Consider the following 7,820-nt stretch of genomic DNA (forward strand, 5'->3'; position numbering starts at 1 on the left):
GTAAATAAATCATACTGAATTTGTGATGATGGTGGGTCTTTCAATCCAAAAAACGCTGGTACTTCAGCAGTTATATCCACAGCTGTACTCGGAAATCACGTATCGCAATGACGAAACTTCTGATCCCATTTTACTTTTCAAGTGAAAACGAGTCTATTAATTGCTTGCAAATTCTAAGAACGTTTTACAAACTCGGGAGTAAAATACACTCGAATTTTCCAGATAATCCGTTGAATAGTTTTCCAATTAAAAAACATGAGATCAAGGGAAGTTCAGAACATCGCAAAACCATATATATGATTTCAGGGTTTGGGTATACTTACATTGGTATTGCACGTCAAAAGATGTTAAAATATAGTCCATTAAAGTTTTTCGAACATCAGTTACGATCGATGAGTAGCTGATGTTACACGCAGATTTTTCACGGAGACGTTTTGACGGAGATTTTCCATCAATTTCTACAGAATAATTACGCTTTCTTTTTTACCTTCAGCACAAAATACTTTTGAATTGTTGCATTCAAAACATCTGGAAAATTTTTGAAATTTTAACTCTATTTGGACGCGTTTTGAGGCTTTCATGATGAAAATTTTAGAAATACTAATTGAATGAACAGAACACGGTGTTTTCACTTAAGACTCTACATTAATTGAGATAATCATCTTCGACGGAGATTTTTTCCCACCATCCAGAATTTCTGTGGGGGGGGGGGGGGGGGCGTGTTATCATTCGGAACCCCCCCCTCTAGCTTGAATGAGTACACCTACTAATAATTTTGAGGGGAAAAAAGATAAAGAAAAAAAAGATCGGTTAATTCCTTTTTTGACAACCGCATTTCAGGCGAAATTTAACGAGGGTGACATCATTGCATGCATGCGGTGTTATATCAACCCAACTTATGTCCAATTATCACTTTTGACAAGGCTGGAAGAATTTCAACCATCAGTGTACGATTGCGAGACGCAATAATGGCTCACTTTTAAATTTCTCGGAAAAGAACCTGGAGGAAAAAAGAGTGTTTTCCCCCGGTCCCTCTTCTCAGAGATCGAGAAATTAAGGGATCGTGTAGCTTTCTCATTTCCCACAGCAGGGTTCATAATATTTTCAAACCTCTGAACATCCTACTTTCCTTTGCATTTTCTCCCGTCATCCCTGATGTGTTCGCAAAAGGAGTATTAAGACTAGCTTCAGCCACTCAGACCAATCAGGTAACCAAAGCGTAAAATTTCTACTCCTCATAACTTTTGGGTCAGTAATTCCAATGTTTGCAGGGTTTCCCCCAAATTTTTGCGTGTAGAGCTTTTCCGACGGATCCAGTTACTAAAAATCAGCGTTTCAGTACGTAATGATAATGGCAATATTGTCGCATTTGAACTCGCGAAGCACAAAGATGCCCGAGCAAAGTCAGGGGCAACGAACGCTGCAACAGGAGAGAAAGTATGCAGGAAAGTATGCAAGAAACCCGAGAGAGGTGCCAATCCAACGTGAATCTAAAATCTTTCTTCGATCTCAATACAAGATTCGAACTTTCGACCTACGGGCTGAAGGCAATTCTTTGATTTAATCACCATTCGGCAATGAGTCGTGAGGTGACAGAAACTCAAAATAGTACACGAAAAAAACTACTTTTTGCGGAGAAAGAAGCTACGATAACTGGATCATTCATAACAGCACATGTTTGCATAGGGAAACTAATTTCAGGTATATTGTTTCTAAAATAATGCCGCGATCACACGCTGACTTTGGCAGTCAGCAGTCCGCGCTCAACAGCTGAAATTTCACTAATTCGAGTTATTTTCATCCAAATGTGTTTCAAATCTATTCGAAAAATTCAGCCAAATCCGACATTATCCGATGGTCGCTGAGAATCGTTGCTGAATTTTGCGCGCCACGCGCAAAATTCAGGCATCGGGCCGATGACTTCCACATTCCAGCCACATTCAGCGTGTGATTGCGGCATAAGCCTGAAAGAGTAGTCTCCTCCTAGTTTCCGGTCTCTTTTGACGAGAGATGAGGTAAAATTGACTGCATTTAGCAAAATGGAGCCGCACTATTCCTGGTTTACGCATAAAAACACTTATCTGCGTAGAAAAACCAATACTACATGAGTTGTTTCTAGAGTGAGCAAGAAATCGTGGTTCCATATCACGTCACAGAATGTAGTCCAAGTCACTTTTGCAAGGGAACGGTAGGAAATGAGCTCTTAAGGGACTACATTTTGTAAATAAAAAAAAAAAAAAAAAAAAAAAACCACTAACGCATATGAGAACACGTATCGGCATAGAGAGACTGATGACACGTTTGTTGTTTCTAAGATAAGCCAAAAATAGCAGTTCCTCATTCCTAAATATGGTATAGATGACTTCGAAAACGTCCTGGGTGCAGGTATAATACGAAACGGAATCCCCCGACCTTGACCAAGCTTTCCAATTCGTTTCCGGAAATTCCCAAATGGTTTGTGTAATATGAGGGTGACCGGAAACGGATAATTTAATGGTAAACAGACTTTTTCAGGGAGAAAGAGAAAGGGCATCTCATCTCGCCCCTCTCCTTTCCCAAGACCAAAGAAGTTCACGTTGGTAACCTTTCAATGAACGAATGAAGTAGTTACTTTTTCAGTGGCCACTGAAGGATCCATTGCTGATTGGCTTAGCCACTTCAGGATTCATGAAGCTCTTAGGATTTAAATAAAATGACGAACGGTGCAAGCAGATGATTCAAAACTGCGTAGATAATGAGGTTTTGGTGGATTCACTGAGAAAAAGTTACGGGTTATAAAGACTTACCGTAAATTCCGGGTTCAAAGGACGAAACTACCGGGTGCTGGAGCCGTAGCTTCGACTGTTCCGGGTGCTACGCCCGGAACTTTCAGCCTCTGAACCCGGAACGCGGACTGTATGTCTATGTAGCCTGTAAGTGCGGCTTCCACGGCCGAAGTTTTTTTTTTTTTTTTTTTTTTTTTCCAGTGTTGCATCACTGTGAACCGTGTTACTTAATATATTCTAAATGCAATGTTCTAAGTGCCGGATTTATAAATTTTTCTACATGGTGCAACGTTGTTTAAGCGCTCTATTAGGGGATGTTTCAGGAACAACCTATTGCTGCGGAACGACTCAGGGGTGGGCCCGCGAAAAATTATAAAAATTTAGAGTCGGCATACGGCATTTTGAGTATATTAACTACTTTCCGCCCCTTTGTTCATTAAAAATGAAATGGAAAGTTGAAGCAAAAAATTCACAAGGTCTTTCGTTTTCTTCAATTAGCAGAGATTCTTCCGACAGTTTTACATCTAAATGACCGCATCTCATCAACTTCCAAATAATTATCCTTCCATTTTTTAGAATTGCAATCGTAGTGCTTGCTACCAACGATTGAATCAACTAGTTCATCAGAGTAAAATACTTCCAGGATGGAGTCCAAAAAGTTTGAAAATTCGTATTTCACGGAGGCGGACAGTTTTCTGATTGCGATTCTGTTGGTTTGAGCGACGAAATATTACCAATAAATTACGAATGGTACTTCAAGAAAGAAGCATATTGCCCGAGAAAAAGTAAGTAAGGCATGATACTAATAACAATTTCTACCAATAAAGACAAATAAAGACATCTACCGGTTTAATCAAAGCTCATGAAGCGATATAATTCTATAATTTTCGAATACTGCTGTTCACCGCTGCACAATATGGTTATTGCCTATGCAGAGAAACTGAAGTGGAACTTCAGATGGAAAATACCTCCTAATAGGTTAAAACATCATTTATCGGTTTAATCAAATCTAATTTTCGAATAGATAACTATTTACGCTCCCCGATGTTTGTTGCCTATGCAGAAAAATTTAAGGCGAACTTCACAGGGACCATCCCTGTCAATAAGTTTACGCAAGGTCTATTGAACCTTACGTTCCTCTTTCCAGTGTATGGCAGAGGCGAAGGGGAGTTGCCTGTCTACATCTCTCTCCTCCTCTCTCCTCAACAGGTCTATTTTGCCGATTTTCTTGAATTTCCTTGCGTGATGTGGACCCTTCGTGAGGAATCATTTTTGTTAAGTCAATGGACCCTCATTTCTTGCGGTGCGAACCTTCATTTTCTATGAAAGACGGACGAATTATTTGTCTCTGATGCATCCTAGAGTCCCTTTTTAGAGAGAGTTGAGACAACACGGCTTATGGATGTCACAAACGGGAATAAAGATTACAGAAATTGAATGTTTTTTGTAATCTTCGATCAACCCACTCTAGAGTCCACGTTCTCTCTCTCCCCAGGGCCCGATTACCGCACAGGCTGGCCAGGCTGAAGCCTGGAGCGCGCCAAATTTTGAATTTTATCGAGACTATGAGGGGAGAAAAAAAGAAATTCCTCGTCATCAGGAACGGAAAAATGTGTGGAATTGGTAAGTCTATGCGCCCCGTGCCCCTTTTCTGGGCCCGGAGGCAAAAAGAAAAGGAGCAGGGGGGGGGGGGGGGGGCGCAAAGAAATCATTAGCCTGGAGCGCCAAGTTCCTTAATCGGGCCCTGTCTCTCCCGTTCATTCTCATTCTCCCTGTCATCCCGTTCCCTCTCTCATTCCATTTGTTCCTTGCCGTACCGCCAATTTCCCGGTCCATTCCAGCTTATAATCTTTGCAATTGGTGCAAATGTAAGCTTTATTCCCGTTTGTGACTGTGAAGGCCTAAAATACGAGAACCAATCAGAAATGGATTCACATTGTCTTTACTCTCGGTGTAAAGGGACTCTAATGCATCCTGCACAGAACAACAGCGTCTTAATATCGGTCGCACTTGTCAAGTTTGACATGTGTAGTGTTGTGTGACGTGGGGAACATTTCTTTCTCTCTCACTGTAAAAGTCACCTTACACCTCTCGTAAGTCGAATGATCGGCCAGCGATTAAGACGTTGTGATTATGTGTCACGTAGGACTGCGGTATCGCATCGGTGACGTCTTCCTGTTGGTAGCAGAAAATGCAGACGAAAAATGCTGACGTCGCGCTGTACCTCGTGACTGCGATGAGGAGCAATCGACACTGCTACACTGCCGTGCTACGGAAAAACGCCGTATGAACATTCGAGAGTTGCCAAATGTCCTTCGATAAAATGTTATTTTTGAGGAAAGCTTTGCATATTTTTCCTTGAAATTTTCAGAAACTTCAGGTGAAATTGCGAACAAAATTATGTGACAAATTTAAAGAAAAATGCTTGAAAATGTTCTCGAAAATCCGTGATTTACTATAACAGAAATTTGACGACACCTAAATGTTCATACGGTGTTTTTCCTTAGCACGGCAGTACAGCTAGGAGTGAACACGGAATCTAGAGATGATGCGTCCGATTTCGCGGCGGTACAGCTGCGTCTGGGTAACATTAAAAATGAAGTTTACCTAGAAAAATTGGTTTTCAGGTACGTTCAATTTGTCAAAAACCTGTTGCATACTAAGATAAGATGTGATGAGAAAAGACCATAATTGGAGAGCAACTATTCATGTCTACGAGATGTCTTCGAAGTGTAAGTAAAGCATTACGGGCACTCTGTCATTTTAGATCCTCGCAGTAAGGCCCGTCGCATAATCAAGCGAGCCTTCCAGAGGAGGTAGGACGTAAACTTCCTGCAAATTCTGCTATTAATTTCTTCACATTATGAAATAAACGGGATGCTTCTTGAAGGAAATTTTGCGAGAAGATCGATGCCACCACTTCTAAAACCACTACGTTCCGTGATAACATCGGTGTGAGATTTTAATGTATCCACTTTTCGTCGGATTTCTCTCATGGATTCGCTTCACTGAGCGCCGCTGGCGAAGCGGTTCACGTCTAAAAAACGCCTTCATCTCCGTGAGTATGCAACACGGACATCCATGTAGCCCGAATAGTTGCATTCGGGCGTTATGACACAGTTTGTTTAGTATCCATCGTATGCTACACTAACTGAAGTTTAGATTGTTTTTCTTACACCTTAACTTAATGCAAGCGTTGCATACTGTGCCGATGGAGTATGAAACATCACCGATTATTATCGCGACATTGTCAAATTTCCAAAAAATGCATTATTAACATATATTGCAACGTTGCCGGCCATCGGAATCGCAAAAAATTAGATATTGAAGCATGATTACGTGGAGTTTCCTAAGGCATATTTTACTGAGTCGTTCTTTGTTCAGATTTTTTTTCTTCAGAAACCAACTTTCGAAGTGCAAGTAAGAAATTTTCAAAGAATAATAGTGTTGAATCGCACGAAGTTTGAAACAAAAACGATGGCCATTCGTCCTCCAACGATATAAAATGAGACAGGTAACCGTGACATCACGCGCCTAAACACGCGTACATGATTTTCTAGGTGCGATGGCGACTGCAGTATAATAAAGTTTGTTAAATGTTAATGAAAATTGTATTCCGTTCTACTTCACCCCCTCCTGAAATGCGAATAGTAAGATTTAAGGTCAACTAAATGGGCGAAGTATATCTCGTTTGACCGGAGTTTTCTGATCAAGAAAAGAGGGAAAAAGTTTGTAGGCGTGCGGTAGGTGTAAACCCTCGGATTTTGGGCCGCAAAATTAAAGAATGACATGAGTTTCATTCTAGAATTGACCGGATTATCAAAAAATCCCATTTTTCCGAAAAATCCTTGGGTAATGTGAGAAAACGGATGGTATTTTCGGAATCAATACTAAAAATTGATAGGGGCCACTCTCTCGTGTCCTTGGCTCATACCGAAAAAAGTTATTTGTACCTATGTAATACAAAAAAATCTTTCCAGATTCTCTGTTTCCCACTTTCTTATAATCAGCGAAACAGAAAAAATTAGAATAACCCAAGGAGTAAACGTACAGGAAAAAGAATAAACATGAACGTCAAACTAACGAGGAAAAAGAACAAACCCTGCCACCCTTAAAAATTTTCCGCAACAGGTTCAGCCTTCTTAATTTTCAGCGGAAGTCACCTCTATCAACGAAGAACAAAAAAGGCAACTTACAGCGAACAAATTTTACCTCCCGAGGGTCAAGTCTCGGTATCAGAGGGGCAGGAAGCGGGGGGCGGCGACATTATAACAAGCAGGGTTGCAGAAACGGCGGAGAATCGTAGCATTTTCCTACCAGACCCGGCACGGAGCCGCCGAGTATCGAGTTCAAAAGGGCAACGCTTGGACAGAGTTGGCGAACTGAGCGGATATCGATTTCCGCTCGGGACTGCGTGACGTCACGGTCGGAAAGAGCAACCCCTGGATCATCATCCATCGGTGAGTGCTGAGGGGCCGGGCAACGAAAAGCAACGGGTCTCATCCGACGATGGAGAAAGCTCTGAACTTAAAATAAGACTTCGCCGTGTGGTATACAGCATGAAAAGAGGAGGAATAGTTTTCCACCTGAGTCTCGTGAGAAAGCCGGCGAGGGCAAGTTCACTGAACTTTCGCTACGGAATCTGCTCGTCAAGCTTTTTTCCGTGAAGGGAGTAGGCGCTAACGCATACTTGCCGGATGACGGCCTCGGCGTTACGGATGGAGCGGGCACACGCACACGGCTTTGCAGTTACAGGATTTCCATGAATTTTCCATGATCAAATCCCCGACTCCCCCTAACGTTCAATCGATTAATTTCCATCAAGAGATGTTTTAAACGGCCAGGTTGGCGTATAGTGGTCTGGGCGTCTAACTCTGGGTCAATAGGTCCCGGGTTCGAATCCCAGTGGTGGCGAGAAGTTTTATTAGGGAACCGACGAGTGGTTCTGCTGAAAAATATCCACTCGGCCTAATCCTTGACAATTGGAGAGGCCTACAACATTTCCGCCCTTATATATACAGACACTACATATCATCTAGCGATGGCTGTAGGTTC

The sequence above is a fragment of the Bemisia tabaci genome, chromosome 3 (genome assembly GCF_918797505.1).
Source record: "Bemisia tabaci chromosome 3, PGI_BMITA_v3".
In the NCBI taxonomy this organism is placed as follows: domain Eukaryota; kingdom Metazoa; phylum Arthropoda; class Insecta; order Hemiptera; family Aleyrodidae; genus Bemisia; species Bemisia tabaci.